This window comes from Oryctolagus cuniculus, chromosome 7 (genome assembly GCF_051225735.1).
Source record: "Oryctolagus cuniculus isolate XC-2025 breed Fujian yellow rabbit chromosome 7, ASM5122573v1, whole genome shotgun sequence".
Lineage (NCBI taxonomy): Eukaryota > Metazoa > Chordata > Mammalia > Lagomorpha > Leporidae > Oryctolagus > Oryctolagus cuniculus.
This window is the reverse complement of record NC_142873.1, coordinates 75,781,181-75,798,770: the sequence shown is the minus strand read 5'-3', so window position 1 is coordinate 75,798,770 and position 17,590 is coordinate 75,781,181. Positions and strand designations below refer to the sequence as shown.

The 17,590-nt window shown below is 38.1% G+C and overlaps 1 protein-coding gene across 10 annotated transcripts in view; it reads left to right on the top strand.

The window, feature by feature from the left end:
* LOC149125609 (uncharacterized) overlaps nt 1-17,590 on the top strand; it is a 126,471-nt gene that overhangs the window by 66,751 nt on the left and 42,130 nt on the right. For 3 of the 10 annotated variants that reach the window (XR_016237170.1, XR_016237173.1, XR_016237171.1), the window contains 2 exons: nt 11,878-11,977; nt 13,383-13,429. The exons of the other annotated variants lie outside the window; for them this stretch is intronic. The gene's annotated coding sequence lies outside the window, so the exon portion shown is untranslated. The remainder of the gene's footprint in view (nt 1-11,877; nt 11,978-13,382; nt 13,430-17,590) is intronic. 10 annotated transcript variants of the gene reach the window in all.

Below are 17,590 nucleotides of genomic sequence, written 5' to 3'. Positions count from 1 at the left end.
TCACTTAGATGTCCTCCAATTTCCCTAACCCTGCCATCCCAACAGCTTGTTCTCAAGTCATAGAGTTTATTGTTTACTTTCAGAAAGTAACACTTGGGAGAAAATTAAAAATTAATATTAAAATTTTTATAGTGAAGGCAAAGCATAAAAATGTTGGTTGCAGAAATATTAATAACTATCAAAAATAAATATCTGTTGATATAGAATTCTAAATTGTGAAGTAATAATTGATTTTAAAGCTAAATTTTATATGTAATTTTAAAATATGCTATGTAAATATAGTTCAATAACATTATAGGATTCATATTTTAAACATGAGATTAATTTCTATTTGTTTTTCATTTATATAAATGTCAAAGCATAATATATTAGGAACAATGCAGGGAATAGAATTTTTGAAATTTCTTAGGACATTCATAATTTATCAGGGCTGTCTGTCTTCTCCCAGAACAGGTTAGTATTTTTGGAATAAAAATATAAAATAGAATGTATTCAAAATCTTGGCAAAATGTTGCCTGGGCTCAGCAAGAAAGGGAGAAGATTTGAAGGCTGTATAACATGTCTTTCTAACACTTTTCATCTCATGTTTGTGGGCATGATTACACATCATTTTTTTCATTCAATGGGTATTTATTGTAAGCTAGATATCATTCTAATGACTAGAGATAGAGTAATTAAAAAGCTATGTCTGTCCTTGTGAAGTTTACGGTGCAATGAGGACAGGGATATACAATGGAAAGAAAAAGATAAAAACACACACTTGTTACATAGTAATTGATGCATAGAAATCAAAGAAAGCAGTTTTTGGATTTGAACTTTTAAATACTGTGATCAGAGAAGCCTTCAGTGGAAAAGTGATTGCAAGTAAAGACTTGAAGGACAAAGAGTACAAGCTACCTGGTTATTTAGGGAATGCTGTTGGAGGCTGAGGAAACAGAATGTCAAGCTCTTAGGTAGGAACATGTTTTGGTCTTTGAGGAACAGAAGAGGCCAATGTGACTGGAATGGAGTGATTAAGTCAATGAGGGATTTCATTTTCCTCTTCTAGCTGTATGATAACAGACTGTTGGAAAACAAGCAGTTGAACAGTTTCTGTTTGCCTACCATGCATCAGTGCTTTCAGGTGTAAGCCAGCTGAAAACAATGCAAAATATATTAGTGAATGCCAGTCCTTACTGCCCATTTCCAAGAGAAGTTGTTTTTTGACATGAATGACAGTGAAATTAATGGGTCAGCCTATTCCTTGGCTTTGATTGAAGAAATATTTTTTAGAAGATTTTTATTTATTTATTCGAGAGGTAGAGTTACAGACAGTGAGAGGGAGAGACAGAGAGAAAGGTCTTCCTTCCGTTGGTTCACCCCCCAAATGGCCGCAATGGCCGGAGCTGTGCTGATCTGAAGCCAGGAGCCAGGAGCTTCTTCCTGGTCTCCCATGCGGGTGCAGGGGACCAAAGACTTGGGCCATCTTCTACTGCTATCCCAGGCCACAGCAGAGAGCTGTATTGGAAGAGGAGCAGCCGGGACTAGAACTGGTGCCCATATGGGATGCTCGTGCCGCAGGTGGAGGATTAACCCACTGAGCCACGGTGCTGGCCCAGAAAGATTTTTTAAGAAGATTTATTTACTTATTTGAAAGTCAAATTTACAAAGATATATATATATATAGAGAGAGAAAGGGGGTGGGGAGAGAAAGCCATAATTGCCAGCATGAGGTCAGATCAAAGACAGGAACCTGGAAATCCACTTGGGTCTCCAATGTGTGTGACAGGGACCCAAACACTGAGATCAATTACTGCAATCTTAGATTGCAATCTACTGCATTAGAAGGGAGCTGGCTGGGAAATGGAGAAGCTCTGACTCAAACTGGCTCCCATATAGAATACTGACATCACAGGCAGTGGGTTAACCTGCAAGTCCACAACGCTGGCCCTGGAAAAAAGATTGTTGGGAAGGAGATTCCAAGATGGCAGAATAGAGAAAGGGCAAACTTCTCTAGGCTATGGGAAAATTAAAAAAAAGAAAAAGTGCAAGAAGTATATTCTTAGGGGAGAGTTAGAAAACTGAAGTGGAAATCCTAAGGAAGGAAGTGAGACACTGTGGATCTTTGTGGAAAGTGTGGGCACACAGCAATGAACATGGACACAACAAATGACACCAGCAGCCTATGCCACTGGTGATATAGCTGGAGGGAGAGCCTGGTGGACTATACTGTCTTTGAGTATAACCTGGAGCCCAAAGGGCAACAGGATACCTGCTAACTCAACAACAAAAAAGGAGCACATTTCTCTCTCCATATCCCACCCCCCACCCCAGTGGTACCTGACAACTGGCTAAGAGAGGGTGGTGACATTTTGGATATAAGTAGCAGACACAGCAGCTCTTCTGCTTGTGCCCAGCAAATGTTGGGGACAAGAAGCTATCTTGACAACAGTAGCAGCGGCAGCAGCTTGTAAGCGTTCACTCTGCAATGGGTGGGCAGAAGGAACCATTCTAAAATCAGTACCAGCTGAAGAGGCTCATGTGCATGTCTGGCAATTGGTGGGGAGAAGACATCATTTTGAAATGAGTTGGGAGTGTGGTCTGAGGCTCTTGTGCACACATGTGATCAGGGATTTTACCAGAGGGAAAAATCCATGTTCCCTATTTAATTTGAGTCTGACTAGGAGGATTGACAGGGGCCTGGGCACCCATGAAGGACTGTGAGGTGCTCCAAGCCTCTCAACATATCACAGGCTCTATGGCTCAAACCACTTAGATGGAGCACCCAGAGGCAGCTGGCTCTGGGAACGTTTCTGCCTCTCCATGGATGGGACAGGATAATGGGGTGAGCAGATCCTCTGCACCACATGACTGTGGGAGCATTGTGTGCTGAAACTGTAAGAACTCTATGACTGCATAAGAGGGTGCAAGGTGTAGCTGGGTCTCTGGACAATCATCGTGAGTGGCTCCACATGCTCATGGCTCTCTGATTACCTGGAGTGGGCTATTGCAGTGGGATCTGTGCTCACACTGAGGACTGCAAAGATTCTTTGCATGTTTCATGTGGTAGCACAAATGAGTATTACACCCAATGTGGGCCAGCACCCAGGTATTGATTACCTTGGAAGAGAGGAGATGAGGGTGTGATTATGCCAACAGATGTATCACACCCTCTTTTCTGCTAAAAAATAAGATATCTACCATGCTAAACTTGGGGATAACCCTGGCCATTCGCCATTCATTGGAGCACAGATCAGAGCTCCCTGGCCATACTCAGCACACATTTCTGGGTATTCACTGAAAGAACCAATGCTCCACTAAGCCACAAGGGCAGAGTTCAAAGATAAAAGCCATCAGAGGAACAAAAAAACAAGTATTTCCACAAATGCCTACATATAAATGCAGAAATTCAAGAACAAGAATAAGGTAACAACATGATCACACCCCCAAGAGGAACACAGAACTTCAGTATTGGAATGTGATGATGAAGAGATTAGTGAAATGCTTATCATAGATTTACTCAGAAGCAATGAGAAGCAAATTTATGAGTTAAAGAAATCCATTCTTTACATGGATAAAATATTTTCTCATGAAATTGAAATTTTTAAGAGAAATCAAAATTAAATATCAGAAAATAAGAATTCAATATGTCAAATAAATATACAGTTGAAAGCTTTAACAATAGACTTGGTGAGCCAGAAGAAATAATATCCAAGCAAGAAGACAAATCTGGAAATTTCTCAGTCAGAAAAAAAAAGCAATTAGAGAAATGAAAAACAGTGTTGGAGATTTAAGGGGTACTATCAAATGACCCAAAATATGGGTCTTAGAAGCTCCTGATGATGTGAAAAGAGATAATGGATTAGAAGACCTATTCAGTGAAATGATTACAGAAAACTTACCTAATCAGAGAAAGAAAGGGACATTCAAGAGTCCAAGGCATATAGAGCTCCTTATAGGCATGACTAGAAAAGATCTTCAACATGACATGTTGTAGTTAAACTTTCAACAGTAAAACATAAAGAAAAGATTCTAAAATGTGCATGAGAGAAACATACTACCTTCAGAAGATCTCCAGTTAGACTCACAGCTGACTTCACAACAGAACTCTACAGTCTAGGAGAGAATGGAGAGATAATGCAAGTCTAAAGAGAAAAAAACTGCAAGGACAGTCTCTTCAACAAATAGTGCTGGGGAAATTGAATCTCCATGATTAGAAGTATTAAATAAGACACCTACCTTATATCTTCCACAAAAATCCACTCAAATTGGATGAAGGACCTAAATCCACAACTGATACCCTCAAATTACGAGAGAACATTAGGGGAACCCTGGAAGACATTGGTATAGGCAAAGACTTCTTGGAAAAGACCCCATAAGCACAGGCAATCAAAGCCAAAATTGACAAACAGGATTACATCAAACTGAGGAGCTTCTGAGCTTCAAAAGAAATACCCAGGAAAGTTAAGAGGCAACAGACAGAATGGAGGAAAATATTTGCAAACTATGAAACTGATAAAGAATTAATATCTAGAATCTATAAAGAGCTCAAGAAACTCAGTAATAGGAAAACAATGCAGTTAAGAAGTGGACAAAGGTCCTGCGGGTCTGGCGGGTCCAGTGGGTCCAGAGGCTCTTGCAGCTCCTGCGAATTGAAAATGAATCTTGATGTGAATGGAAGGGGGGAGGGAGAGGGAAAGGGGAGAGTTGCGGGTGGGAGGGAAGTTATGGGGGGGGAGCCATTGTAATCCATAAGCTGTACTTTGGAAATTTATATTCATTAAATATTCATTAAATAAAAATTAAAAAAAAAGAAATGGAAAAAGGACTTGATTAGGTGTTTTTCAAAAGAGGAAATTCAAATGGCAAATAGACACATGAAAAATGCTCAGGATCACTATCCTGCAGGGAAATGCAAATCAAAACCATAATGAGGTTTCACCCTATCCCAGTTAGAAAGGATACACAGCAGACTCATAGAATGGCAAATGTCCTAAATAGCACTCTGGCCTCAGAATCAGCCCTAAAGGCATTTGGATATGGCTGAAGAGCCCATGAGAGTATTTTAGGCATGGAAAGCCAAGACACTCTGGGGAAAAAAAAAAAAAGAAGACCTAAATGAAAGATCTCTGTGAGTGAGATCCCAGTGGAAAGAACAGGGCCATCAAAGAAGGAGGTACCTTTCTTTGAAGGGAGGAGAGAACTTCCACTTTGACTATGACCCTGTCAGAATAAGATCGAAGTAGGCAAATTCAAAAGGCTTCCATAGCCTTGGCAACTCATGACTAGAGCCTAGGGGGATTACTGATGCCATAAACAAGAGTGTCAAATTGTTAAGTCAACAACAGGAGTCACTGTGTACTTACTTCTCATGAGGGATCTCATGTGGGAGCTGTCTTTTATGTGTTGACCAATGTGAAGTAATGCTATAACTAGTACTGAAACAGTATTTTACACTTTGTGTTTCTGTGTGGGTGCAAACTGATGAAATCTTTACTTAATATATCCTAAATTGATCTTCTGTATATAAAGATAATTGAAAATGAGTCTTGATGTGAATGGAATGGGAGAGGGAGTGGTAGATGGGAGGGGTGCGAGTGGGAGGGATTTTATGGGGGGGAGCCATGTAATCCATAAACTGTACTTTGGAAATTTATATTTACTAAATAAAAGTTTAAAAAAAGAATGGTTCTCATACAGAAATGAGCAAAAAATAAATGTTGGTAAGATGTGTGGAAAAAGGTACCCTAATCCACGGTTGGTGGGACTGTAAACTGATACAACCATTGTGGAAGACAGTATGGAGATACCTCAGAAATTTGAAAATAGTTCTACCATATGATCCAGCAATGCCACTCCTGGGAATTTGCCCAAACAAAATGAAATCAGCATATGAAAATTACCTCTACCCACATGTTCATTGCAGCCCAATTCATAATATCTAAGATAGAGAATCAACCCACATGTCAATCAACTGATGAATGGATAAAAAGTTATGGTATATATATATATATATATATATATATATATATATATATACTATAGAATACTACTCAGCCATAAAAGTGATAATCTGTCTTGCAACAAAATGGATGCAACTGGAAGGCATTATACTTAGTGAAATAAGCCAGTCTCCAAAATACAAATATATATTTTCCCTGATCTGTAGTAACTAATAAAGTACCTGAAATGTAATGTATAGGAGTTAAACTGACATTTTGAGATTTGATGACTGAATATAGCTGTTGTCTGTATTGTTGAGGAACAGCGTTTTTCTTTCAACACTATTTGTTGAACTATTTAGTTAGTGTACGGTTAATTTTGTGAGTATAAAGCAAACCAAAAAAAAATCTTTGTAAAAATTAAGAGTGGGAATAGGAGAGGAAGGAGGAGGAGGATGGGAGTGTGGGGAGAAGGGAGGGTAGGTTCACCAGGTTCCTAAGTCTATGTATATGAAATACATGAAATTTGATTACCTTAAATAAAATTTAAAAATGAAAGATTGTAGGGAAATAAAACTTTTAGTATCTTGATTTAATAAATTAAATATAAATATTAAAAATAAAACAGAAAAAATAAAATTGAGGGATTAATATTTTGCTATTTCTTTTTTTTAACTTTTATTTAATGAATATAAATTTCCAAAGTACAGCTTATGGATTACAATGGCTTCCCCCCCCATAACAACCCTCCCACCCGCAACCCTCCCCTTTCCCACTCCCTCTCCCCTTCCATTCACATCATGATTCATTTTCGATTCTCTATTTATATACAGAAGATCAGTTTAGCATACATTAAGTAAAGATTTCAACAGTTTGCTCCCACACAGAAACATCAAGTGAAAAATACTGTTTGAGTACTAGTTATAGTATTAAATCTCAATGTACAGCACACTAAGGACAGAGATCCTACATGAGGAGTAAGTGCACAGTGACTCCTGTTGTTGACTTAACAAATTGACACTCTTGTTGATGGCATCAGTAATCACACTAGGCTCTTGTCATGAGCTGCCAAGGATATGGAAGCCCCCTGAGTTCACCGACTCTGATCATATTTAGACAAGGCCAAGGTCAAAGTGGAAGTTCTCTCCTCCCTTCAAAGAAAGGTACCTCCTTCTTTGATGACCCGTTCTTTCCATTGGGATCTCACTCGCGGAGATTTTTCATTTAGGTCTTTTTTTTTTTTTTTCCAGAGTGTCTTGGCTTTCCATGCCTAAAATACTTTCATGGGCTTTTCAGCCAGATCCACATACCTTAAGGGCTGATTCTGAGGCCAGAGTGCTGTTTAGGACATCTGCCATTCTATGGGTCTGCTGTGTATCTCACTTCCCATGTTGGATCATTCTCTCCCTTTTTTATTCTATCAGTTAGTATTTGCTGACACTATTCTTGTTTATGTGATCCCTTTGGTTCTTAGTCCTATCATTATGATCAATTGTGAACAGAAATTGATCACTGGGACTAGTGAGATGGCCTTGGTACATGGCACCTTGATGGGATTGAATTGGAATCCCCTGGTATGTTTCTAACTCTACCATTTGGGGCAAGTCAGCTTGAGCATGTCCCAAATTGCACATCTCTTCCCTCTCTTATTCCCACTCTTATATTTAACAGTGATCACTTTTCAGTTAAGTTTAAGCACTTAAGAAGAATTATGTAGTGATTACAGTATTCAACCAAAAGTATTAAGTAGAACAAACAAACAAAAATACTAAGAGGGATAACATATTAAGCTGCTCATCAACAGTCAGGGTGAGGGCTGATCAAGTCACTGTTTCTCATAGTGTTCATTTCCCTTTAACAGGTTTCCTTTTTGGTGCTCAGTTAGTTGTCACCTATCAGGGAGAACAAGTGGTATTTGTCCCTTTGGGACTGGCTTATTTCACTCAGCATAATGTTTTCGAAATTCCTCACAGAGATCACTTTTCAGTTAAAATTTAAACACCTAAGAATAATTGTGTGTTAATTACAGAGTTCAACCAATGGTACTAGAACAAAAAAAAATACTATAATGGATAAAGTATTACATTGTACATCAACCATCAGGACAAGAGCTGATCAAGTCACTGTTTCTCATAGTGTCCATTTCACTTCAACAAGTTTCCCCTTTGGTGCTCAGTTAGTTGTCCAGCCCTGCAAAAGATGCTTAAAGATGTGTTGCACACAGAAACACAGAAACACGGTCATCAATATGAAAGAAGGTAAAGGAAGGAATCCTCACAGCAAAAGATCACAGGGAATTCAAAGCATATATTAGAACTTATCTTTGGCAAATGGCAGGGCCAAGTTACCACTTTTCATTAGTCACATTGAACGTTAATGGCCTGAACTGTCCAGTTAAAAGACACCGATTGGCTGATTGGCTTAAGGAACAAAACCCATCTATTTGCTGCTTACAAGAAACATATCTGTTAAACAAAGATGCATACAGACTGGAAGTGAAAGGCTGGAAAAAGATATACCATGCCAACAGAAATGAAAAAAGAGTGGGCGTAGCCATCTTAATATCGGACAACATAAACTTTGCCACAAAAACTGTTAAGAGAGACAAAGAGGGGCACTATAAAATGATTAAGGGATCAATTCAACAGGAAGATATAACAATTATCAATGCATATGCACCTAATTACAGGGCACCGGTTTATTTAAAAGATTTGTTAAGGGACTTAAAGGGAGACTTAGACCCCAATACAATAGTACTGGGGGACTTCAATACTCCACTCTCAGAAATAGACAGATCAACAGGACAGAAGATCAACAAGGATACAGTAGATTTAAGCGACACTATAGCCCAAATGGATCTAACAGATATATACAGAACTCTCAATCCTACAGCTAAAGATTTTACATTCTTCTCAGCAGTACATGGAACCTTCTCTAGGATTGACCACATACTAGGCCATAAAGCAAGTCTCAGCAAATTCAAAAGAATTAGAATCATACCATGCAGCTTCTCAGACCATAAAGGAATGAAGTTGGAAATTAGTAACTCAGGAATCCCTAGAGCATACGCAAACACATGGAGATTGAACAACATGCTCCTGAATGAACAATGGGTCATAGAAGAAATTAAAAGAGAAATCAAAAATTTTCTGGAAGTAAATGAGGATAACAGCACAACATACCAAAACTTATGGGATGCAGCAAAAGCAGTGTTAAGAGGAAAGTTTATATCAACAGGTGCCTACATCAAGAAATTGGAAGGGCACCAAATAGATGAGCTTTCAATTCACCTCAAGGATCTAGAAAATCTACAGCAAACCAGACCCAAATCTAGTAGCAGAAGAGAAATAATTAAAATCAGAGAAGAAATCAACAGCATTGAATACAAAAAAAATTACAAAAAATCAGCCATATGAGGAGCTGGTTTTTTGAAAAAATAAACAAAATTGACACCCCATTGGCCCAACTAACTAAAAAAAGAAAAGACCCAAATCAATAAAATCAGAGATGAAAAAGGAAACGTAACAACAGACACCACAGAAATAAAAAGAATCATCAGAAATTACTACAAGGACTTGTATGCCAGCAAACAGGGAAATCTATCAGAAATGGATAGATTCCTGAACACATGCAACCTACCTAAATTGAACCAGGAAGACATAGAAAACCTAAATAGACCCATAACTGAAACAGAAATTGAAACTAATAAAGGCCCTCCCAACAAAGAAAAGCCCAGGACCAGATGGATTCACTGCTGAATTCTACCAGACATTTAAAGAAGAATTGACTCCAATTCTTCTCAAACTATTCAGAACAATCGAAAAAGAGGGAGTCCTGCCAAATTCTTTCTATGAAGCCAGCATCACCTTAATTCCTAAGCCAGAAAAAGATGCAGCACTGAAAGAGAATTACAGACCAATACCGCTGATGAACATAGAGGCAAAAATCCTCAATAAAATTCTGGCCAATAGAATGCAACAACACATCAGAAAGATCATCCACCCAGACCAAATGGGATTTATCCCTGGTATGCAGGGATGGTTCAGTGTGCGCAAAACAATCAATGTGATACACCACATTAACAGACTGCAGAAGAAAAACCATATGATTATCTCAATAGATGCCGAGAAAGCATTTGATAAAATACAACACCCGTTCATGATGAAAACTCTAAGCAAACTGGGTTTGGAAGGAACATTCCTCAATACAATCAAAGCAATCTATGAAAAACCCACAGCCAACATCCTATTGAATGGGGAAAAGTTGGAAGCATTTCCACTGAGATCTGGTACCAGACAGGGATGCCCACTCTCACCACTGCTATTCAATATAGTTCTGGAAGTTCTAGACAGAGCTATTAGGCAAGAAAAAGAAATTAAAGGGATACAAATTGGGAAGGAAGAACTCAAACTATCCCTCTTTGCAGATGATATGATTCTTTATTTAGGGGACCCAAAGAACTCTACTAAGAGACTATTGGAACTCATAGAAGATTTTGGCAAAGTAGCAGGGTATAAAATCAATGCACAAAAATCAAATACCTTGGAATAAACTTAACCAAGGACGTTAAGGATCTCTACGATGAAAATTACAAAAACTTAAAGAAAGAAATATTTTGCTATTTCTAACTGAATTCAACAGATATTTGTTTAGATTTTTTCATGTAAAATTCTTGTTGCTGGTTCCATTTTGGGGCATGATAAACAAATGCCATGGTCTACAACTTTCTGAATTTCAGGCTGTTTAATAAAAACATCTAATAATCTACCTTAATAATACTATTTCACTTATCCATTTATTTTCTCTGAAGGTCTTTCATAACTTATTTTTTAATATGTAAACTTACCATACCTCTGTGAATTAGAAAAATATTAAACATTATTCCTAATTGTTTTTCACAGAATAATAATGAGAATTCCTATTGTTTGAACTTATTCTTATGTGAGCTCCTACTGGGGTCTTATTTTTCAGTGGTTGCCTATAGATAACCACTATGTACCTGTAGCAATGAGTAAACTGTTGACTATCTTCTTTGGAATTTTTCAGGACAGGCTCCTCTGTCCTAGAAGTAGCTTAGTGTTAGCAAGTGAGCTTTCTTCAGAAGGAATCTTCTGATTCATGCTAAGAGCTAATAGACACCAGTCATAGTTCTCTCCCTGACTAAACTAGAAACTCTGGCTGTTCTTTTTTCTCCTTCCCACTTTGCTCCCTCTGTCTCTTAGTTCTTGTGATTTCCATTCAATGGATTTGTACCTGGATTCCTTGTATTTTATGATTTTTATAAAAATGTTTAACTTTATTTTTTAAATTGACAAATAAGATGTGTGCATATTTATTATATACAACATGGTGTTTTGAAATATGAATACATATATACATGGAAACACTCTAGTTTATTAGAAAATTTTAATTTATTATTGTGGTTTGGTAGAGATTGATGAACTGTGCTGAGAAAGATTCTGATGCTGAGGTTAGGTATAGGAGAGAGTATTGGAATTAATTAGTATTGAGAGACTATGAGGAAGTAGTGGTTGTAGGAGGACCTCATTCATTGTACTGTTGATTTGCTTTGATGGTACATTCCCCATCCCTCCAATTTACCTCTCAAATTACCCTGTTTAATCCTATACTTTGTAGCATGAGAGAAATCATGTATGGCTATAATACTCATATTTTGGCAAATATTTGGTATTTGGAAGGAATTACCTATTCTATATGGAAAAGATATCTGAGAAGTACATATTTGTGATATATGGATTTTGCTATAGTTTAAGTATTTGTGTTCCTTCAAAATTCATGTTGAAACTTAGGTAGCAATACAATTACATTAAAAGATGTTCCTCTAAGGAGGTGATCATGCATGAGGTCTCTGTCTTCATGGAAGGGATTAGTGCTCTGATAAAAGGGTTGGGGGGAATGCTTGTCCTTTGTATACTTCTATCCTTTGTCATGTTAGGACTCAGAAGCAAGATGCCATATGAGAAACAGAATGCAAAACTTTACCAGATAGTGAATTTGCTGATACCTTGATCTTGGACTTCCCAGCAACCAGAATGGTGAGAACTGAATTTATATTATTTGTAAACTACTCAGTCTAAGGGATTTTTATAGCAGTCTGAATGAACTAACACAGAATTTAATATGGTGAAAGCTAGAATAGTTGAAATCACATGAAGTCATCTATCTCACATCTTCTGCTTGATGGATTGTTTTCAGTCCATGTTAGCAGTAGGCAAGTTGAATATCTAAGAGACTCAGTTAAATTGTAGGCCATGGAAAATTTGTGGTGTTCATTCCTCACTTTGTAGGATACATGTTACTAAGGCATATAAAGCCCCTGCTGATTTCTTCTCAGAAGGCCAAATAAGCATGATTTCATCAATATGGTTGACTTTGTGGTAGTTTGAAATGTCAAGATGATCAAGATCTCTGTGGGTTAGATTTTGTCAGACAATGGAAGAGTTAGCTCCAAAGCAAGATTGTGAAGGTATATTTCTATCCCTGCTGGATAAAAACAAATAGCTTGTGGTGGGACTTGCAATTTGATAGAGAGAAAATTTTTATGTCAGACTAACAGCTACATTTCAAGACCCATAGTTTATATAATTTATCCTGCTAAAGATACCGTATCTAGAGCAATTGTTACAATTGGAATTGTCATGTAAGTATCTTTACAATTGTCATGTTAGTATCTTTAACCCCGATTCATCTGCCTTTTACACAGGCCAAAATGAATTAAATTAGACCCACTTTTGTGAAAGACTTAGAGGAATATTCCAGAACATAATTTTGGCAGTAAAAAATGAACATTCTACAAAAAACAAGACAAGACAAAAACAAACAAACAAACAAAAAAACAAAACCAAAGAACTTGGAGCCTGTGAGCTTGCTTAAAGCTTAACTGAGTGAAAGGATATGCTTCACCATTGTGTTGATACAAATTAGGTTTCTATTCATTAGACCTAGGGTTTTCTGATTATAATTATGTTACATACAAAATTAGTTAGTAGGCTGTCCATTTGTTTTACTGAAATATTGTGATTAATTAGCCACTACCGAATATACCTGCATGTGAAACATGATTGCTTTTTATGTTAATTATACTTATCTCATCTTTAATAATTAATGCTGCTAGTTGGAGTCAACATTTAGAATTCTACTATCCACTTTAAAATCAGGAAGCTCATTGTAGTGATGGCATTTCTCATCATCATCCCCGGCTTATAGAAGATAGTCACACCACTCTGCTCTTCTAGAAATTAGTGCTCCTTCATTAATGTACATTTCAATAACTTAGTAAGAGGAAGATACTCCAGACTTTCTCAAGAAACATGGTTGGAGTAGATATTCCGATTCTCCCCAAACATTCTTTCTAAACATTGATGTTTTCTTCTATTTTGTGCTAAAGATTTTCTGGTATCTCATCATAATTGAGTAAGCGCCATTGAATTCATATTTCAGATAATCAATCAACCTTTTGGAATCCCTCACAGTTACTGTGTTCCCTGGTAAGTGAAACAATGATATTTTTATTTGACTCTATCATTGTAATTTATCCTTATACATTTAATATCCTTAGAATTCACTCTCACATCTACTCTCCAAGTTTCTATCAATAATATATTCAAAATTTTACTATTCCTTTTTAGTGTGGACTCTCTTCCCCTAGCTATGACTTGGCACCCACCTCTCTGGAGAATGTAGAGAGTAACTCTGGTTATGGGTCTTTAAGCAGTGAGATTCAGTAGGGAGAACAGGCATAATTTTTGAGGGCAACAGCCTTACATGAGGCTATTATAGGTTATTCAAGTAAGGGAATACTACTCTCTTCAAAATGAGAATTTATCCTGGCATTTATCCTGGCAAGTAAAATTCAAGGATATTAGGTTAAAAATAATCAACACTGTGTGAATCAAAAAAATTCTCCAAGTCTCAGGCAATCATTTCCCCCAAGCGATGTCTGAACTTTCACACAGAAACCAAGTCCATCTTTCAATTCACACCATTCTGTTTGGGCTTTGATTTTTAGTCAGATATACCTTATGAGAACAAGAAATAAGGGATTCTTTTATAGCCACCAGATACTTTCTGATCTCTGGCTTGATCTCAGAGAAAAGTCATCCCCAGTTCTTATAGTTGTACTTATTACTGTAACTGTCAAGTTCTTCAACCTCTTTGTCACTCAAAGCCTTGCCTTCAATAGACAATTCACCCCTAGTAGCCATGGGGAATAATTTCAGGCATCTTGATACTAGTGCCTGCTATAGATTACCAGCATCACATGTGCCATTGGCAAAGAGATTATAGCTATGTTCAAAGTTAAAGAGGTAAGTAACCCAATTACAGAATCCTGTCTTTGAGGATCAGTGTCTTAGGGCTTCTCATGGACAAGTACTCTATCAATCAAGGTGCAGCAACATACCATGAAAGATATTTCAAAGCAGCCGGCGCCGCGGCTCACTAGGCTAATCCTCTGCCTTGGGGCGCCGGCACAACGGGTTCCAGTCCCGGTCGGGGCACCGGATTCTGTCCCGGTTGCCCCTCTTCCAGGCCAGCTCTCTGCTGTGGCCAAGGAGTGCAATGGAGGATGGCCCAAGTGCTTGGGCCCTGCACCCCATGGGAGACCAGGAGAAGCACCTGGCTCCTGCCATCGGATCAGCACGGTGCGCCGGCCGCAGCGCGCCTGCCGCATCGGCCATTGGAGGGTGAACCAATGGCAAAAGGAAGACCTTTCTATCTGTCTCTCTCTCTCACTGTCCACTCTGCCTGTCAAAAAAAAAAAAAAAAAAGATATTTCAAAGTAGGACTTTAATAGAAGGAATTGGTTACTTGGTGTGTTTTTATCTGTTATGTTTTAACTAATTACCTCGAAGATTAAAACAACAAACATATATTACATTAAAGTTTCGGAGGTTCAGGAATCCAGAAGTAGTTTAGAATCTTTCTTCAGAAGGAAGTCAAGCTATAGGATGAGATTGGAGTCATCTGATGCTTTGCTAGAGATGGAGGATCTGCTTCCATGATGACACACTCACATGCTGATGACAAGAAATCTCAATTTTTTTAATATTGGTTGGCAAGAAGCCTTAGTTACTTGCCACATGGGTCTCTCCAAAGGGTTATTTGAATGTCTTCATTACATCACAGTTGGTTTCCCCCAAAAAGAATGATCTTGGACAGAGAGAGTAGGAGGAAGCTGCAATGCCTTTTATGATCTAGTCACACATCACTATTTTTGTAATACTGTACTTATCAGAAACAAGTCAGAAATATACACTATTCTCAAGGAAAGCTGAATTAGGATTCACATTTTGAAGAAAAGAATGTCAGACAATGTGCAAAGTATTTTATAACCATCACATATTGACATTGGAAAGCTTAAAGAGCAGGAAGGATTACTTTAAAATCTGCTGTTTGTGAATGAAATGGTCATCTTTCCATTTGATTATTGTTTATAGTTGTCTATATTCCTGCTAAACTAGGGCCCTTTTACTTTTTGCTTATTGCCCTTGCTGTAATGTAAATTAAAAATGTTATCTCAAAAACTCAAGGAATAAAAAAGAAATAAGAAACAAAGAAGGGGGGTAAGTTCTGAGAGAGGGAGCAAGGAAATATAATGTTCTTAAAATTGTATCTATAGGGCTGGCGCCGTGGCTCAATAGGCTAATCCTCTGCCTTGCGGCGCTGGCACACTGGGTTCTAGTCCCGGTCGGGATGTCGGATTCTGTCCCGGTTGTCCCTCTTCCAGACCAGCTCTCTGCTGTGGCCCGGGAGGGCAGTGGAGGATGGCCCAGGTGCTTGGGCCCTGCACCCGTATGGGAGACCAGGAAAAGCGCCTGGCTCCTGGCTTCGGATCAGCACGGTGCGCCGGCCGTGGCGGCCATTGGAGGGTGAACCAACGGAAAAGGAAGACCTTTCTCTCTCTGTCTCTCTCACTGTCCACTCTGCCTGTCAAAAAAAAAAAAAAAAAATTGTATCTATGAACTCTATTGAATGTGTTAAAAACTAAAAAAAGACCAAAGAAGTATAAAAAGGATAAATAAATCAAAAAGAGCAAAAGGAAATATAAGGCAAGTATCTGTAGGAAACTGCTGTTTTTAGGGCTGAAGGAACTAAAGAGTGCTGCTATACATATGAACTCAGAGGACTGGTTTGTATGGTCAGTGCTTTGACCTCAGAGGACAGATATCATGTGGCTTTGGGACAGGTTTCTAAGGAAGCTGTCACTTGGCTAGTGTTTAGATGTCCAAGGGAGAGATATTATTTTGCTTTGTGAGGGAGAGATGCTTGCTCTCTTGCTCTTCTATGACTTGGGCATGACGTGCCTGGTACTCTGTCAGTGAAGAAGCATAAGCAGTTGGTGGCTGTGCCTCTTAGGGATGTAGCATAGTTGGTACTATGTTTTTTTTTTTTTTCCTGCTGGAGGGGAACTTACAGGGACTGTAAATAGAAAGAGATTTCATTCTTCCATTCTCCTACCTTCCAATTTCACACTAGCTCCTTTCATTTACAGAAATTAACAGGAATCCATCTGGTCAGGGAATATTGAAAATACAGTACAAAGGAGTAGAGAATGATAAGTTGACTTGGCACTGAGAGACCATAAGCAACCCACTGGCACAACCTGATTTTAATTTATGGTTTTCTCAAATTACCCTTCTTAATTCTTCACATTGAACCATCAATGCTGTGATACCTGGTCCAGATCTCTACACCCTCTCTTCCCAGTTAGTGGCTGGTACTTGGTATGAATTAGATACTATGATGTTTTAAAAGTATCCCAGGTGTGCAGGTTTGTGATTGGTGGATTTTAGTTGGATGAAGCCTTCAAGACTGAAATTAACTGAGATCATCATCTACTTTAGATTCCCCATTGCCTAATTAGCTATGTCAGAATGGAGGCTATACATGAACAGGATACCTGCAAGTTTCTATCAGTTTACTGACATTTTCCTACTCTCTTTATTCCACATTTTGTTCTCTTGGCAAATATGGTAAATATATCCCAGTTTATAATTGCTCAATAATTTTGGCTCCAGGTTAGAGCTATACCAAGTGACTTCATGGATGTTTGTGACTTCAAAATGGCTGTGAATTGAGTAGCCCTTTCCATTAATGCAAGAGTTCATAACATCACCCTTCCTTGGATATCCTTAGAACAAAAAATCCTCCAGAGGGCAAGTTCTTCCCACCTCCTCTGTCAACCACCCTTTAAAGAATAATTAATGATAAAATAAATCAGGAATTTAATGGGGCAATTTATGTTAGAAATTATCAGTTGGGTAACATTTTTAATTCCTCTTCTGATTGATGAGCTTTCATTTGAGGTGTGCTCTCATCTCCTGGTCAAATGATGAAGAAGACAGAATGTGTCTGTCTGTGTCTTACTGTTTTTTAGGGTTTTACCTTTTCCCCCAGTGTTATTTTGTGTCCCACTCCGATGATGCTTCTGTAATTGAATAAGCTGATGTAATTCACAACTCTCTCCATTTATTCATCTGCTTATTCAACTGAATAGTCTACTCTTTTTGGATCGCTAAGGGGGTACTCAGCACTTATAATGCCCCAAACTACTCTGATCATCATCACTTCCCAAACTTGTTCTTTTCTTAGTCTTCTCATTTCACTTGATAAAAACCCCAGCCTTCTTGTTGCTCTGGACAAAGAGT